Here is a 17782-nt window from a genome sequence, read left to right as displayed (position 1 = left end):
ACATAACAGTTACAGTCAGTTGGTGTGATCAAGGCTTATTTTTACCAAGATTTTTAGTAAATGTTAACAATATATAGAGAAATCTTGTAAAGTCATAAGATGTACATGGTTAAATTTCTCTGAGTTGGAATGCATTATGCCTTCTTTTCTTTGAAACATTCAGTTGTTTTTTTTTTTTTTTACCAAGACTTTATCCTTGGCTAACAATATTGGATTATTTTTTCTTTATGTTTAATTGATTTAGTGTGGATTCTACACCTGGATATCCATATCCCTAAAGTGTCTGGTTCTGAAATAAAAATGAAAGTTGTAAGGTATTGGAGTGGGATGAAGGGGCTGCTTTAATTGCCTTGGGGAGTCTTCTAACCAATTTTCATTTGCCTCTTTGGTGTCCTTGAATGAAGGAGAATGGAGAGAGAATACAAAAAAGCTAAGAAACTTTTAAGAAGTCATATGGAAAAAGCAATACAAAAGCAGAAGGCTGACAACCTTTGAGAAGTTTCACCATAGACAATTTGAGATTCTTTGTGATAACAATGCAATAATTGTGTGCTCTGGCTTCATGATTTTCTTTCTTTGTCGTAGTACAAAAAAATTCCAACTCCTCCACACTTTTGTAGACATACAAAGTAATATAAGGGTCTGAGTACCAAAAACAGAGACTCAATTACCTTGGAGGAACCGGAACATAATGTGTACACCATCACCAAGTTAGGGATTAGAGTTCCTTTGCATTTGTTTTTTATTTTGATGAAATAACATTCCGTGCATAATAATGACTTAAAACCGTAAACAAGCCTGGAGTCGGCGCAGTAGCTGGCTGCCTCTCTCATAGCCACAGCTGGTGGAGAGGGAATATAGGTTCTTTCTCTAAAAAAGAGCCGCGGGATTAGGGGATTCCAGGAGCGAGGAGCGATCCTCGGTCCCTTCAAGGGGTATTGAGAGCGGCCTCGAGGGCTGGATCGCACATGGGAGGAGTGCAGACCGTCGGGTGCGCAGCGCGGGCGGGGAGCCAGGCTGGAGGAGGACCCGCACTCAGAGCCCTCGGGCCGCCTCGCGCTCTGCAGTGTTTGCGCTGGTGACCCCTTGGAGGGTAAGAGTGCACAGACTAGGTCTCAGGCTGGGTAAGTGCTCGTGGGAAGCGACTGTCCCATCCCTTCCCTCCTTCCCTCCCGGCCAGACTGTACGTGGAAGGAGCGAGAAGAGACGGCACGGTAGAACCAAGGAGACGCTGGAGTCAACATTCTGGCTTCCTCCGTCGGAGTCACTTGGGAGCGGCCCCACGACCTAGAGGGAGGCACTTCGGGGCTAGGGGTGCCGGGCAGGATGCAGTTGGTTTGAGGAGTTTGCCTTCACTGGCCTTTAGAGATCTCGGGGGACCTGCATGGTGTCTCCAAGGGAAGGGGGCCCGGAAGCTAGAGGAGATGCAGACTTGGGCTAGAGTGTAAACTGTGTGAGTTGCTTGACTCAAGATGCCACCTCAGAGGTACGTGTTACAGGAAGGCGTTTCATACATCGTGGAGTGCTCTCCACGACGTAAATGCGCGGGGTCTCCCTGCCTCGGACTCGCGCCCAGGATCTCCGTAGCTTGGGGGTTCTTGTCTGAGCAGAGGAGCCCCAGGCTTTGTGGCTTGACGAGAGCCGCTTCCAGGCATGTTCCTCCCGTGGCTCTTCTAGATCATGTGGGGCCGCGATGTCGGGGAAAGAAGCCACGTGGCAGGACTCCTGCGGGTCCTGTGCACGGTCAGACTGCCTGGCCGAGTCCATTTCAGGGTCCCGCCCCTGCCCCTCGCCCTTCCGAGCATCCTCTCCTCCAAAGATCTCACCTGCTGGAGCTTCCTGGTCTTCCAGGACTTGCTCGGGTGGCGGGGCGCTGGAGGGTGGGAGGCGCTGTGCACACCCAAGGAGCCGGGGGCGTGGGGTCCTCTTGAACCTTTGGGGCCTGCATGAGGGGTTCGTAGGAAAGAGGTGGACACAGGATTGGGAGACTGGGGTAATTTTATCCCCTGCGGCAATAGAGCAACCCCTCCTCCCTCCAAGAAACATCCGTTTTCTATTTCTCGGGGAAATAGATTACAGCCCCCAACCAGCATCTTCTCATTCGTCAGCACAGCGAAGCCCACCTTCGGAAGTTCTCGTTCTTGCCCATTCGGCGTCACCAGCTTTTCCGAATTTGGGAATATTTCGTTCATTCTTTGCCCAGTCATTGAGCCTTAGTTACTGGAAGATCCTCTTTGTCCTCTTCCCATGCCCCGGGCAAGGAGCCGGCGGACCCGCACTCGCCGGCTGGACACCCTGCCTTGCTCTCGGCTGCGCTGCCTCCTATTCACTCCAAGAGTCGCCAAGGGCCACGAGAACTCTGGCAGGATTCCTTCCCGCCCCACAATAGCTACCCCAGGCCAGGGTGCCTTCTTCGGGGATCCGGGCCTGGGCATTGCCCCAGGAGAAGCCGTGGCGACCCTGGTTACCTGCGTCCTGCCCAGCCCCGGCAGATCGCAGCAGCAAGCTCACCAGAGCAGCCCCAACTGGAAAACCTCTCCCGGGCCCCCTTCAGCCAACCCTTAGGGTCTAGGAAATATTTTAATTTCCATAGAAAAGGCTCAATTTAATTGCAGGGTGGGGCGCAGTGGGCGGGGCAAAGGTGGCTTAGAGCGCATTGAATTTCACTCAGGTCCTACAGAGTCGGTGGCGGATAAAGCGCAAGTTGGCGTGTGCCCTCGGTCGACCGCGGGATTGCAAACCGAGAAAACAAAGTGTCCAGTGAGACGCGGAGTGTGCCCAGATTTCCCTGCACACGGATCTGCGGAAAAGCCTGTAATGTAACTTTCTGCAGATTGTGTACGGAGGGAGCTCCAGGAAAGGAGGAAGGGGAGCGGGCTGGAGAGGGGGCCGCGTGAGCGTGAAAGGTGCCAGTGTGCTGTGCGTGGTGTGCCGGGCGGGGGGGCCGAGGAAGGAGTCGAGCATGCCCCGCAGGCTAATTGGTTTAAGACAGTCTGCGAGCGCTGGGAAAGGTCGTTGAAGGAGTTCGCTGCATACACACAAAATCATAATCTTAAAAAAGAGTGCCGGGCATGCGCACAGAGAGGATGCCATATTGGAATGAGGCTGTAGTGGGAGTCGGAGGACCGAAGCGGGCGCGCGAGGGAGGCGGCGGGCTGGGAGCAAGCGGGGCTGAGCGAGCGGGAGCCAGGCAGAGCCTGCGAGCGAGGCCGGTGTCCTCGCCGGCGGCGCCCGGGGCCTTGGTCCGCGCCGAGGGGAGGACGAACTTCACCAGGTAGGACGCCGCGCCGGCCGCTGTCCCCGCGCCCCGCTCGCCGCGCCAGCAGACCTCCGGCCCGCAGGTTGAGTGCGCCGGTCAGTTTTTTTTTCTTTTCTTTTCTTTCTTTTTTTTTTTTTTAGCTTAGGAAAAACGGGAAGCTCCATCCAGCCTGGGATAGGGGGGCTGGAGCGGGGGGGCGGCTGAGCGAGAGGAGCGAAAGAGAAAGGCTGGAGGAGAAAGCGACAGCACTTGAGCAGAGCCCCAAACTCCGCTCTGCGCTCCGGGTTGTCATTTTTGCTTCCTCTGTCCCCTTTCCCCTCGTCCCTCGGCTTTGAAACCCCCGGCCTTCCGGGCGGCAGTCCGTAGTTGCAAAGTACCCTCCTCCCCGGGTGCTGGCTGTCCCCTCCCGCCGCCCACCTTCTTCATTTGCGCTCCTTTTAGCGACGCAGCCGCCCGCCCTTGTTCCCCTGAGCTCCTAGCTGGGGTCTTTCTCTCTTTTTTGGTGTGTGTGTGTGTGTGTGTGTTGGTGTGTTGGGGGGAAGGATGGTGGGGTGAGGACTGGAGACAAACCATCCAGGGGGTGAAAAATCGGTACACATTCGGAATCGCCCCCTTGGAAATATTTGCCTGTGCAGCTGAAATGAAATTGTCAGTAGTAGTTTTGGAGCGTGTTCCGGCGTGGATGATCTTTTTGTTCTTTTTTTTTTTTTCCTCTTTAAAGTAATATCCTGTCACTTGGGGCTTTCCTGTTGTCTACTTTCATATGATCTCCTTTCAAAATTACTAACCTGATCTGGCTTTGGAGTTATTTTTTTAGTGTGTGTGTGTGTGTGTGTGTGTGTAAAATCCGCCAAAAACAACAACTGTAGGAACTGCTACATATATTTATTGATTTTGACCCCGGGTGGCAGGAGAGAATTAAGCCGGGGGAGGGAGAGCCTTGGAAGTGGGAAGTGTTTGATTCGCAGTGGCCCGACTTGCGTCCAGAGCCCGATCGGTACTTGTGTTTTCTTGGAAGCGCTACAACTGCGGGGAAGGAGTATTTAGAAACCGTGCCAGTTCCAATATGGCGGGCTAAGGTGGCTTTTAAAAACTGAAAATAAAGGTTTTGAAGTGGGAAAAAACGCCACTGGAGTTGCCTTCCCTTAGTTTCTGCTTTCTTTGGCTACTCCCGGAGCTGCTTTAGCGAATTAAGTAGGGAAAAGGAGAGGAAATGAGCTGCCCTCGTTTTTTCCGTGGTCAAAGTCTGCGTGTCTAGTCCATTGCTAGAGGGGAAAGGGGCGTCGCTGGCGGGGCCTGGGGCCTGCAAGCACAAGGGCGGTGTGCTTCTGGGTCTGCGCGCATACCTGTGTGTGCAGTTGCGGAGGTGGGGGGTGGGGGGCTCGGTGGTGATGTCAAAGAGACCCGCCCCGAATGTGTGTGTGCGTGCATCTTGGAACCAGATCCTGCCATGATTTGACGTGACAAACTGCTGACACGTGGTGCAAAATACAGGAGGGAAGAAGGAATGATTTATTTCGGCTTTTTATGAGACGAGCTCTCGCGCTCGCTTTCTCTCTGTATGCTGGATCTTGTGCAGTAAAGCTTCGGAGTAGGTGGAGCGAGAAGGTGCTATTGAAGAGCAGTTACTCAAAGGTCCAGGGTATTGGGTGCAAGTAGGCTGCAGAAGTCTGTGGGGTTTTGTGTGTGCATGCACGGGGGCGCGCTGCCCTTAGCAGTGGCTCCTGCGACGCTTCGCGCCGCGATGGGGTGGGGAGGTGAGGGACCCGCGCCCGCGTCCGCGCCCGCGGCGTGGGGAGGGTGAACGTGGAGCGGCAGAAAAGCCGGGGCAGTGGAACCTCCGCCATAAAGCGTGTAGGGTCGAGGCGGTCGTGGCAACGAGTTGCTTTGGTGTTGCGCTCTAAGGAAGGTGGGGGGTGGGGAAAAGGTTCTCTGAAGAAAGTGTCTCTAAGCCCAGGTCCGGCTCCTGGAGGGCTCGATTGGAGAGAGGCGTCCTCCCAGCTAGCGGGCGGGGCTGTCGCCTTGCGGTTTGAGTAGGTGGCCAGGTGCCTGAGAAAGGCTGGCATCAGGGGCCGGGGAGGGTCTGGAACTGGAGTTTGGGGTCAAAGTTGGAGCCTGTAAGGGGAGCCCAAGGGAAAGCAAGCAAACCCGAGCTCGCTTGGCTGTAAACAGAGGTCCCCAACAGGGGTCGCCAGTGGCCTGGACGCAGCCGCCGAGCAGAGGTTTCGCGGCAGTGGCTGCGAGAGGGACCCGTGGGACCCGGGCCACGCGGCTGCCGCGCACGGTCCCCGGAGCCTGGCGATGGCATGTCCAGGTGCCCTTCTCTGGACCGGTGAGCCTGATGTCACATCTGCCAAGTGCACTGAGACGCTTTTAAATCATAGTGTTGGCTAGGTTTGTAGTTAATGCAGTAACGTGGTCTTTGGGCATTTTCAGGGGCCTGGGGTGGGGGTGGGGGGAGGGAATCCTAGGATCATCTCGTCCTCTCCACTTAGACACCGCGTGGAGCGTCCTGTCTCTCGCGGTGTCCGGTGTGTGTGTGTGGGAGGGTCAGGGTTAAGCGTCACTAGGTTTGGAGACCCTGCGGCAGATTTCCCCTCTCACGTGGGAAGCCAGGATAAGCGACGGGCGGCACTTCGGCGAAGCCGCCTTCCGCCTCCCGGGGCCGAGCGCGCTGCGCGCCCCCAGGGCTTCCAGCCTGCGCTGCCGGGGCGTCCTCTCGGGGACAGCTCTCCCGTGGGCTCCGATGAAGTGGAAATGGCTCTGTGCCTGTAAACTGCAGCTTCAGCCGGGAACCCTTCCCCTCCTCCTCCTCCTGACGTCGCCGCTGACAAGCGCACGATTCCCCCCAGCGCCTCGAAACCTGCGGTTTTGTACCGAGCTTTGCCGTGGAAGGGCGAATGTACGACCGATTACAAAGAACATTCCACAGGATTTCGAAGGGCCCAAGTTTCCCTTTATTGTGGGGGAGGAGCAGGAGGAGCCCGGCGGACCACCGCCCTGTACCCCGCGGCGGGCAGGGAGACTCGGGACACAGGCGGCCTGGGGCTGGGGGACCTTTACAGTAAAAAGCCGAGGGAGGTGCTCGGGGACATGGAGGGTGGCCTTGCGGGAGGGGTCGCCTGTCTTTGGTGGCATTTGTGGCGTGGGGAGTGCAGAGGCGATGCCAAGAAGCCTGGGAGGCGGTTCCCAAACTTATAGAGACCTGCTCGCAGTTTCGCTTTCGGAATTTACGAGATCTGTGGGTTTCCAGAGTTGGGTGGGATTCGGGAAAGGCAGGGCGCCGGGGACTGGCCATTCGGAGACTCGTTCCCCTTTCGGTGCAGTAGTCAGTCTTCTCGCCCAGAGCGTCCTCTGCTTTGCCTCCTTGCACCCCGCGGGTGCGTTGGAGGGTCTCGGGCTCCCGGCCCAGGCCCGGAGACCGCTGTTCTCCGCTACGTTTTGTCGGCTCCAGCGGCGCTCTTGGGGCGGATCCGGTGGGAAACAGGATTCAAGGAAGGGAAACCTTATCTGAATCCGGGTCCATCGCCACGGCCCTCCACTTTCTCTCATCTCTCCGATCTTGCGCCATTGTCGAGGGACCCGGGGGATCAATTGGCGTGACTACACAGAGCAAATGGACCCATGTTTTACCAGGTCGGAGAACACGCAGAAAGCAGGCTTAAATTCGGCCTCATTTCTTGGGGAGGCAGTCAGGGGTGGGGAGAGATTGAGCAGATTAAGTGGTGGGGTGGGGGAGGGGGTGGGGTAGGAAAGAAGCCTTGATGATCAGAAGGAATTGTTGGCCAGTCTATCCTTTGAGATAGGAGGTCTACCACTTTTTCCCTGCTAAGCGTTATATTTGCACACATTACTTCCTCTCTTCCGTAAATACTGTCTCAAATGACCTTAGCTAGTGCCGGGACCAAGCTGCCTGCCTGAAAGAGATGAGGAGACACCGGCATGTACACCCCCATCCACACCAGGGACCCTCCTAGTCCCCCACCAAAGTTTGCACTGTGCGCAGAACTTCCTGGGCCAGTGTAAACCACGTACTTTCCAGTGGCAGGGCGATTCAGTGGCCCCCACTCTAGAGAAGAGTGCCACCAACCACCCAGTTTTTGAAGCCTGTTGGTCTAGTAGTGACGGCAGAGACCTGCTGGGATGAGACCTGATGAATTTCTCATTTCTCATTAGTATACCTGCACCATGAACCTCAAACAGGCTATTCTGTTGGAACATGAATTTCAATAATGATGGGTCATTTGTGAGAGAGCTTTTCCTCTTCATGTTTTCTTGCAGAAATTATAGATGAATTATTTTTAAATGTTTTAGTTATAAACAACTAGCTTCATGATTCTTGACTTAATAAAAAGAAGTCAGCATAAGTTCCTGAAGAAAGTAGAAAAAGCCTTCATGATTTTAGGATTGGCCTATCCTCTCTATTCCCTTTTATCACAAGACCTTCCTTTGCTGCCCCGGGGGTATGGAACCATTTCATCAAATCCCATTTCTGCCACTCTGGCAGCAGTGGCATTTTCCACCTTTCTCTATATGCTAGTGTCCCCAAAGGACTTGCCCAACCTGAAAAGAAACGCTGGTGATGCTTCTCTGAGCAGTAAGTGAATGAAGGTTCCATTTCATTGATACAGTGCTTTTGGGATTTAAGAAGCATGTGCCATGAAGATGCAGACTCTGCAGGGTCTGTTCTTAAGCCTTAACGTTTTTGTCAGGATATCAAAGTGAAATAATTATTTTTTTCAGTAATTTAAACAAAAAATGGTCTACAGTGGGATTTGAATTACTTCTAGTTATAGTAGTATAAGTTTGGACATCTCTCTTTCTTAGTATTTCAATATTTGGAATAATTGGAGTTCACTTAGCAGTGTAGTGATCATAAAGAATTTGTAAGAGTTCCTTGTGCCAAAATGAAATTAGAATCCATAATTCAAGACACATTTTGTGTGTGTGTTTTTTGTAACTGTTCTTAACATCTATATCACTCTGGTAGCAACTGTCAGTGTCAACTGATGTCATGTCGTTGGTAACAGTAGGAATCCCCAATCTGAGGTGCAGTGAAGAAGGAAACTTTATTCAGTGCCAAACAGTTGAGTTGTGATACAGTTGGCTGTGAAAACATCAGGGGTAGGACGCAATCCTGGGCCAGGCCCCTCCGGTTAGACAGCTCTGCTCAGCCCTGCTCCTTGCTGATCTGGTCTGCTTTGCTGAGGTCAGTAAGCCATCTTTGGTATTTCAGCTCAGCAGGAAAACAGTCTTATGTGGAAAGGGAACTTGCACTCCCAGGGCCAGAGGAGAGTTGACTTACAAAGAAAAAAGAAAATCCCCAGGTCCCTGGTCCATCCTAATGCAAATAAGGGCTGCAAATCTTCAAAGTTTGGTTGGTACAAAAAGCACTGTCCTGATTGGTCAGAACAGAGCTGCTCTGATTGGTCCATGTCAAAGCTGATGGGGAATATAGCTGTGCCGCTAAGATTGGATGGGAAAAGCATCAGTCCTACTGGTTGAAATAGGATTCCAGGACCTCCTTTATAAAGCTTGGCTTAGGAAGGCAGAAACAGTAGGCAGGTAGTTCAATGCAGGCTTCTCCCTGAACTTCAGTTTGTGTGAGGGGCTCCTGTGTAGAAATGGCTGCTGGGCTCTCTTTTTAAAAATTTAAGTCCATTTAGCCACCAGGAGCCATTCTTAGTAGGTATCTTCTTTCTGGGGGTCCACACAACTTAACTGTCCCCATTTTACCAATTAAAAAAGATTAAGAAAATTATGCTTGTCACAATAAACCAGAAAGTCAACCTGTGCATTCAGTGTGGTGATCCAGGATCTAACAACTCTATTTTGTAAGGAAGATTTCTCACAGAGGAGGAGAGAAGACAGAATCAGCAGGCGTGGCTTCTGGCTTCAGAGTTGTTTCTGTGTAGCTGTGTGACATAGGACCAATATGTCAGCTTTCTGAGCCTCATCTTCCTTATCTACAAAAGGAATGCATTGGACTGGAATCTCACTCAGAGATCTCTGTGCTTCTCTTAGGGGAAAATTCTGTGATTCAGCATCTCTGCAGGCATGGCCAAATGATTCACCTTTTGGACTCCTGTCTGCAAAGTATAGTGAAAACACTATGATGTTGGTTGACAGTGGCTGGAGATGATATCTGTGAAATAGTGGGTTGTAGTTCACTATGCAGAAGTGCTGTTGTTGTTAAATGACATAAGCTCCACGTGGGGTCATTTCTTTCCTGCGCTGTAAAAGGAGAGGCATAGAGAAGATTGAGACATACAAAATGTGAACTTCACAAATAACCCCAGTAATGGCATGGACCCGGTTAGGTCAGCATGTCTTTGAATACAAGCCATGAAGAATACCTCATTGAGTTTGCTCTATTCATGGCTAGGACTAGAAGGACCTTTCCGTACAGCCCTCTGTACACCCCCCCCCACCTGCCCCCAACAGGGTGAGTAAGTGAACCTCATTCTCTAATATTTGTAGTGTGGATGGATGACTACAGCCTCCTGGTTACCCAGTGAGTGAGAGAATCGGGGCTGACCTTCCATTTTCCATTTCCCCTCTTTATGTTGGGCCACTAAGCAGTATTTCCTCTCTTTGTAAGACTAGAAATGTCCTGGGACAGTTCATAAGAAAAATGATCTTGTTGGCTAACACAAGTGTTGGCTGTGTTGAAGTTAGGATCCCTTGTGTTGATAAGGTGACACTCACTAATAAAAAAGTTTTATTTTCTTGTCACTTAGGTTTCCATTCTTGTGCTAAGATAGATGTCTTTGACAGTGATGAAAGAAAGAATCCATTGTGCTTTTCGGTTTCATTCTTTTTGATTTAATTAAAAACAAAAATGACGCATTTTGGTAGATACAGTGCTTGTTAAAGCATTTGGTGAAATCTGCAAAGTAGGGCAAATGATGTCATCAGTTGTGACTATGGAAGAGAGATTTGGAGCTGGTGGGACACAGAAAGATGGAACAGATTTTTATTCTGTGGTTTTTTTTCCTCCTCTGAAGTTTTATTTGACAAATTGCTGCTGTTTTCCATTTCAGTAAAAACTGAAGTGTGAATGGCAGCACTTTAAGGTATAATACAAGAGTCTGAAATTCTAAATGCAAGTTTCTACAAAGTTTCATTTTCAATATAACTTAAATAGGTGCTCATTTAAAAACTGGATGCTTGGATCTGTAGGTCTAGGGATTAAGGGTAAAAGGATTGTGGAATTAATTGGATTTTGGAATTACCTATTTACTTCAAATAATGTTAAAGTAAAAATAATTGTTTATTTAAATATCTACTGTTTGCTAGTCACTCTTATTGCTTTGAATTTCATTTCATTATCCTGAAAAGGATAATGAGATAAGGATAAAGGATATTGAGGATAATGAGACTTTAGAGGGCCTGAGTAACTCCTAGCCGTATACTGTCATGAAACTATAGCTACGGTGTAGTGGTTATGTAGTGGACACTGTGCCTGTTGCTATCACTGCATTCTCTTACTTATACTTTGCAGTTGAGTGCCGTTATCTTTATTTTATTGATAAGGAGATTGAGTCTTTGGAGAGGTTATACTGGATCATACAAAAAGGTTTTCTTTTTTCTTGATAATTTGAAATTAAGTAAGACTAGAGCACTTTCTTTTTGCATTTAGTTCAGATGGCCATGGGAGAGCAGAACTTTTAAAGGGAGCTTAAATCACTGTTTTTAAATGAAGAAGTGGAAATATTCGGTGTTGGGATAGAAAGCTGTTCACTGTCGTGCAAATTGACCATTAAAATTTTGAAAAAGGTTGAATTTCTGAAATTTCACCTTAATTAAAAAGAATAATTGGTTTTCATATAAATCAGTTACCTTTTCCCCCCTCCTCTGCGAGAGAGAGGCAACCACATGTAACAGAGAATAAGTTTTAAATGTTCTCAAGTGTAGAAGAGGTGGAGAGTAGAAAAAACAAAAAGATACTACAGAAAGCTGGGGAGGAGAGCTAGGATTTCCCTTTCTAAATAGTTTTGGCCACTGATGAGCACAGTCTTTTAGATTCACCTTAAGATTTGGGCCTTTTATTAGATTATTTTATTCTCTTGTAGAAAACTGCAGACAGACCCTCGAAGCTGCCCTCAGTGGGAGACCTAACTAAGCACTGTCTGTCTTGTGCCCCTTTTGGGCTCATCAGCTGGTTGTAGACTCCTCCCCCTGTTAAGCTTGATGCTGGCAAGGCAGATCTTCAGTCTATATGAAGAAAAATTAATTTCACTTTCTTTAAAGCACAGCAGAAAAAGTCAAGTTTTGTCAAATCGAAGTACTGACTTTTTATAGAAATTGGCTTTGGCATTATTTTAGAAAGTGCACTAAGTATGGGGTAGATAAACTACAGTCTGATGGTGGCTCTTCCGTTTCCTCTGACCTTGGCTAAGTCACTTTCCTTCAGTCTTCAACCTCCCGTTTCGATTTTTCCTGTGGTTAATCTGGCAGGATAGAATCCTTGCTGGGTACAAATGTCTCCTCAAAACCTGCTTTAAAAGGTAAAAGACATGCAGCTTTGTGACAAATAAGCTACCTTTTTGTTAGAGAGAAAAAACGTCTCTCTGACTTGTGTAAGGTGGTACATGCTTAACAGTTGCAGAGAAGCATTTGCACTTGCAGCCATTTTTCTTCTTCCCCATCTCCACATGGGAAAGGATGTTTCCCTCTGGGTGTTTTCTCTTTTTAATGTTATATACTCAGTAATAGTCATTTTGTCTATGTACTAAGCAAAAATACTCACCGGGCATGCTTCAGAAAAGGGGATCTGTCATTTGATATAAATGGACGCCTCTTGGTGCGTGGCGTAGGTTGCAGTTCTTCAATTAAAAAAGACAGAGATTCATAAAAGAATGCTCAAACAGCCTCCGGTTGGAGCTCTGTCTGAAAGAGATGCATTGCTTCTCAAGCATTGCGGAGAGCTTGGAGAATGTTCATAAAATGAGTGGAGGTAGGGACAGGAAATGTCAAGGGGGATGGAGGGAAAGGCATACTCACAAAACTTAGGTTGGCTTACTGAAGGGTTTGCATGCATTTCTGTAGGGAAGAAACTGGATTTGCCTCTCTGAGGGCAGAGAAGTGGGAAAGCGGCACCTTGGAGTGAAGATACCTGAGAGGAAGGAGAGACTTATCTGGAGATAATAGTTCACCTGTAAACATGTGAACAGGAGGCCAGAGATCATGAGGACCATGATAACTCCTGAGGGCAAATGTTTACTTTTCCAGATATTTATTAATTAATATCATTGTGTTTTTTTAAACATTTTTTTATTGGTTTCAGAGAGGAATGGAGAGGGATAGAGAGATAGAAACATCAATGATGAGAGAGAGTCATTGATCTGGCTGCCTCCTGCATGCCCCACACTGGGGATTGAACCTACAACCCGGGAGTGTGCCCTGACCTGGAATCGAAGCCTGACCTCCTAGTTCATGGTCGGCGCTCAACCACTGAGCCACGCTGACTCGGCATTAATATCATTGTTGATACTATTTCACTTAGTTAAACTTCACCTTCTTTTAATCATACTTATTCTTCTGTAATACATAGTCTCTTATTTGTCAACTAGAGGCCTGGTGCATGAAATTTGTGCACTGGGGGGGGGGGAGGGGGGTCCTCAGCCTGGCCTGTGCTCTCTCGCAGTCCAGGAGCCCTCTAGGGATGTCTGACTGATAGCTTAGGCCCGGGCAGTCGGACATCCTTAGCACTGCTGCAAAGGCGGGAGAGGCTCCTGCCACTGCCGCTGCACTCTCCAGCTGTGAGTCTGGCTTCTGGCTGAGTGGTGCTTCCCCTGTGGGAGCACACTGACCACCAGGGGGCAACTCCTGCATTGAGCGCCTGACCCCTGGTGGTCTGTGTGTGTCATAGTGACTGGTTGTTCCGCTGTTTGGCCAGTTTGCATATTAGCCTTTTATTATACAGGACTAGAGGCCCAGTGCATGAATTCGTGCATGGGTGGGGTCCAGCGGGAGGTTGGCTGGCCAGCCTGCCCTGATGGGGCCCAATCAGGGTTGGGCCAGCTATGGGGAGAGGCTGTGGACAGTGGGCGGGCCAGCCCTGCCCCTGAATGGAGTGGGGGGCCTACTAAGGGGTCAGAAGCTGGGGGAGGGGCCATGGGAGTTTGGCCAGTCAGCCCCACCCCTGATTGGTGTGAGGGGGGCTGATCAGGGGTGAAGCTGGCTGCGGGGAGGGGCCGTGGGCAATTGGCCAGTGGGCCCTTCCCTAAGTTGGGGTGGGAGGACCGATTGGGGGTGGGCTGGCCGTGGGGAGGGGCTGTGGGCAGTGGGCCATCAGCCCTGCCTCTGATTGGGGTGGGGGGCCTGATCTGGGGTGGTGAGGGGGAGGGGCTGCAGGACATTGGCTGGTCGGCCCTGCCCCTATTGGGGTGGGGGGGTGATCAGGAGCAGGGCCGGCTGGGGGGAGCGGCTGCAGGCGATTGAGGCGGGGCCAGCTGGGGGAAGGGCCGCAGGAGGTTGGCCGGCTGCCCCCCCCCCCCCCCGCCCACCCCAATCCAGCCCATTTGCTGGCCGCAGTGGGCATCATAGTGATGGGTCGTTCCGGTTGTTATGGTGTTCTGGTTGCTGGCTTTTTATATATATAGATGAGCAAGCAACAGATGTAAAATCACTACTCTAACTTCTAGCTGTATGTTGTTGAAGGCTATAGGATGCATCCCTTGTAGCTCCTTTGGCCAAAGGTTGATTTGCTAAGATTTCCACCAACATGTCAACCTGATGTGTATCGTTGAACCCTGCAGCCCTCATCCTTGCACATTTTGTCTTGGTTCATCTCCTTTGCAATTCACAGCTTTAATTTTCCACTTGGTCCAATTAAGAGGATTTTAAAGTTCTGAGTGTAAAAGATGTGTGCTTGAGAAACTTCCCTCCCAGGTTTTTGTTTATTTGTGGGTGATTTTTCAGATACTTATTTGATGGCAGGTGACATTCTACAAGGGATTGGTGCTTTATTCCGGCATTTCATAAGGGAGAGCTTTCTAGATGAATAGAGAGGCGAGAGGAGGCTCTAAGTCAGGCCCAGAGTGTTCTGAGAAGCAGTAATAACCATGTGCTAATTGAATAGAAACAAAGTTAGGCTGATTGCAGCTGGGGATGCTTCATTGTGAAGCTGATGTTTCTGAGATGATTCAGGGCCTCACAACTAGCGTAGCCAATCCCTGCCGAGTGTGCTCCTCTGAAGGATATGTCAGCAGTGGGATGCTGTCATTTAAATAAAAACTGATGGATGTGGAGCAACTTCAGTATTTCTCTGCTGGTCTCTTCTCTGGTCCATTCTCTATGGCACTATTCAAACATGCTGAATCAAACACACCAGTCATGGTTCTCCCAGCTGATGTTCTGTTTGCAGTCAGGAGAATGCCTCTAGGGCTTAACGGGGTGCTTGGAGCCTGGAGTTTTGGCCCTTGTCATTCATTGTCTTTAAAACTAACTTAAATATGCCTTCTTCCTCCCAGCTAGCTGTAAAGTACAGGGCACCCTCTTCCCCTTTTCATTCCTCCGCTGCTATGAACCAGAGTGGCTCTCTGTACTTTATTCGATTAAGTCTTTGAGTAGCCAGCCAGGCATTTTGGGCCCAACTCACCTCCTTCATGAAAGCTGTTGGGATTCAGCTCAGACCATGTGAATATTTCCTTTCTCAACTCTACCATTTGAGTGGATGCCATATTATTCTTCCCTTCTAGACACACTTAGTTTTAACAAAGAAAGTCAGTGAAAACCCAGGTCCCCAGCAATGTTTGAGTGGGAGGTGAGACTTCACAAGGCTTCCAGCGAAGTTCATGTGGTTTTCAGATGAGAGCAATGTTGCTTGTGGTGGCTAAAAGGCCAAGAGCATATTCTGTAAGTGCTAGTTATTTACACTAATAAAAGAGAAAAATGGTAATTGGCGTACGACGCTACCCTTTTCATTGGCTAATCAGGGCTATATGCAAATTAACTGCCAACTAAGATGGCAGTTAACTGCCAACAAAGATGGCGGTTAATTTGCATATGTAGGCACAATGCAGGGAGGTGAAAGGGAAAGCAGGAAGAAGCCCCCTGCCACTGACAGTGATCGGAAACCCAGGGGGAAGCTAAGAGCTGGGGGGCAGGGCCCCCTGGGCCGCCTTTGCCCTGCCCCCAGCCATGATCAGAGAATCCGGTGCCTTTGCCGCCCTGGCCAGTGATAGCAGGAAGTAGGGGTGGAGCCAGCGATGGGAGCTGGGCATGGTCAAAGCTGGCAGTCCCGGGAGCTAGGGGTCCCTTGCCTGGGCCTAAAGCAGAGCCCACGATCGCGGGGCCGCTGCAGCTGCGGGTCCCCGCTGCCCGGGCCGGACGCCTCAGCCAGAGGCATCCTGCAGGGGTAGGGGCGGAGCCCGCGCGATCGCGACTCCCCCCGCTGCCACTGTGGGTCCCCGCTGCCCGGGCCGGACGCCTCGGCTAGAGGCGTTAGGCCTGGGCAGGGGCGGAGCCTGCAACCGCAGGGAACTGGGGGTCCCCTGCCCAGGCCGGACGCCTCGGCCAGAGGCGTTAGGCCTGGGCAGGGGCAGAGCGGGAGATGGCGGGGAGCTGGGAGTCCCCTGCCCAGGCCTAATGTCTTGGCCAGAGGCGTTAGGCCTGGGCAGGGGCGGAGCCTGCAACCGCGGGGAGCTGGGGGTCCCCTGCCCAGGCCTGACACCTCTGCTGGAGGCCTCAGGCCTGGTCAAGGGGCTGATCCGGTGATTGGTGATCGGAGGGTGATGAGGGTCAACTCCTCTGGCCGAGGCATCAGGCCTGGGCAGGGGGCTGGGGGTCCCCTGCCCAAGCCTGATGCCTGGGCCAGAGGCATCAGGCCTGGGTGGGGGGCGGAGCTGGGGATTGGGGGGATATGATGGTCCCCTAGCCCAGGCCTGAAGCCTGGGTCAGAGGCGTCAGGCTTGGGCGGGGTATGGAGCAAGCGATCAGAGGGAGATGGGGGTCCCCTGCCCAGGCATGATTCCTGGGCCAGAGGCCTCAGGCCTGGGCGGGGGTCAGAGCCAGTGATTGGGGGGAGATGGGGGTCCCCTGTCCAAGCCTGACACCTTTGGCGGAGTTGTCAGGCCTGGGCAAGGGGCTGATCAGGCGATCGGAGGGTGATGGGGGTCTACCCCTCTGGCCGAGGCATCAGGCCTGGGCTGGGGGCAGAACCAGTGATGGGGGGAAATGAGGGTCCCCTGCCCAGACCTTTCGCCTCTGTCAGAGGCATCAGGCCTGGGCAAGGGGCCGATCCTGCGATTGGAGGGTGATGGGGGTTAACGCCTGAGGGCTCCCAGTATGTGAGAGGGGGCAGGCTGGGCTGAGGAACACTCCCCCCACACACACACCCAGTGCACGAATTTTGTGCACCGGGCCCCTAGTATTATAATATAAATGCATGTCTTCTGCCACCCCCTGCTGGGTTTGTTACATGTCCCATGCTCTTTACCAACCATAGTAAATTAGGGTGCTTTTAATTGATTTTGCATGATTGTCAGATTCCACCAGAGTAAATTTCTTTCATGCAGTTAAATGATAGAATTGATAAAATTTGACTTATGCCTAATTTTATGGGTATGTCCATTATCCAAACACCTAAAAGGATTCAGATGGGAATTTCAAGGCTTCATCCTACTTTATAGTAAATAAGTAGTTAACACATACATAAATAATGTGTAGGTAAATAGTAAATACATAAATGAACTTCCAAGATGGTGCACAGCTAATCTACACGTGGATTGGGTTTTCTGTTTTGGGCATGGAACATGGAAAGCTCTTATTTTTCCCTATGCCCATTGGAAAGACTTATTTAGCTCACCTTCTGTACTGGAGAAATACATGCCATTTGATTGGGAGGTTAAGAGATGACAGTCAAAGCCATGAATTAGAAGACACAGTTTGTTATTGTGTGAACAGTAGGCTGCCACCAGCCCTGGAATGTACTCCTTGACTGGTTATTATCCACAGCATATCTTATTTCCCAGTACTGAGATAGGAACCTGATTGTAAAAAGTTAGCTTTTTTTTTTTTTTTTTTTTATGCTGGGGTGGCAATTTGTGTCAGATTTCGATCTATTTAGAGTGAAAACCAATGAAGTTTGGTTGAAAAATGGCCTGTAAATTGCTGTCCTAATCAAGGTAAATCAAGCTCTGAGCATATGGATGATGGCAAAATTCCATGAACTTGTTGCCCCAAAGAATCAGTTCCTCTTCTTGATGAGGGAATGGGGCCTGTCTCTTAGACAGGCTGAGGATTGACTGGTGAGAGTGGGGAGGAGATGACTTGTCAGGCATCATTAGCAGAGTGATCTGGCTGACGGGGTGAATAGAAATAGAGGGAAACTCTCCTTGATAACAGAGGCTGGCAGTTAACACTGCAGTGTCATCTTCAAAGCCATTTACAGATTTGGTTCTTACAGGTTCTCTTGAGATCTGAGGCTGCCATTTGCATGCTGCTTTTTAGGAAGAAGGAAGAAATGATTTGTCAAAGATCAGGTTTTGGTAAAAAAATGTGGTTGTGCATCCTTCA

The 17782-nt window shown here is 50.4% G+C and overlaps 1 protein-coding gene across 1 annotated transcript in view; it reads left to right on the top strand.

The window, feature by feature from the left end:
* Positions 1–3092: 3092 nt before the first annotated feature.
* The window catches only part of SFMBT2 (Scm like with four mbt domains 2), a 219919-nt gene continuing 205229 nt past the window's right edge, over positions 3093–17782 (top strand). The window contains exon 1 of the mRNA XM_081091132.1: positions 3093–3274. The gene's annotated coding sequence lies outside the window, so the exon portion shown is untranslated. The remainder of the gene's footprint in view (positions 3275–17782) is intronic.

Source organism: Myotis nattereri, assembly GCF_964212035.1.
Source record: "Myotis nattereri genome assembly, chromosome: 1".
Classification (NCBI taxonomy): Eukaryota; Metazoa; Chordata; class Mammalia; order Chiroptera; family Vespertilionidae; genus Myotis; species Myotis nattereri.
This window is presented reverse-complemented; position numbering and strand designations above follow the sequence as displayed.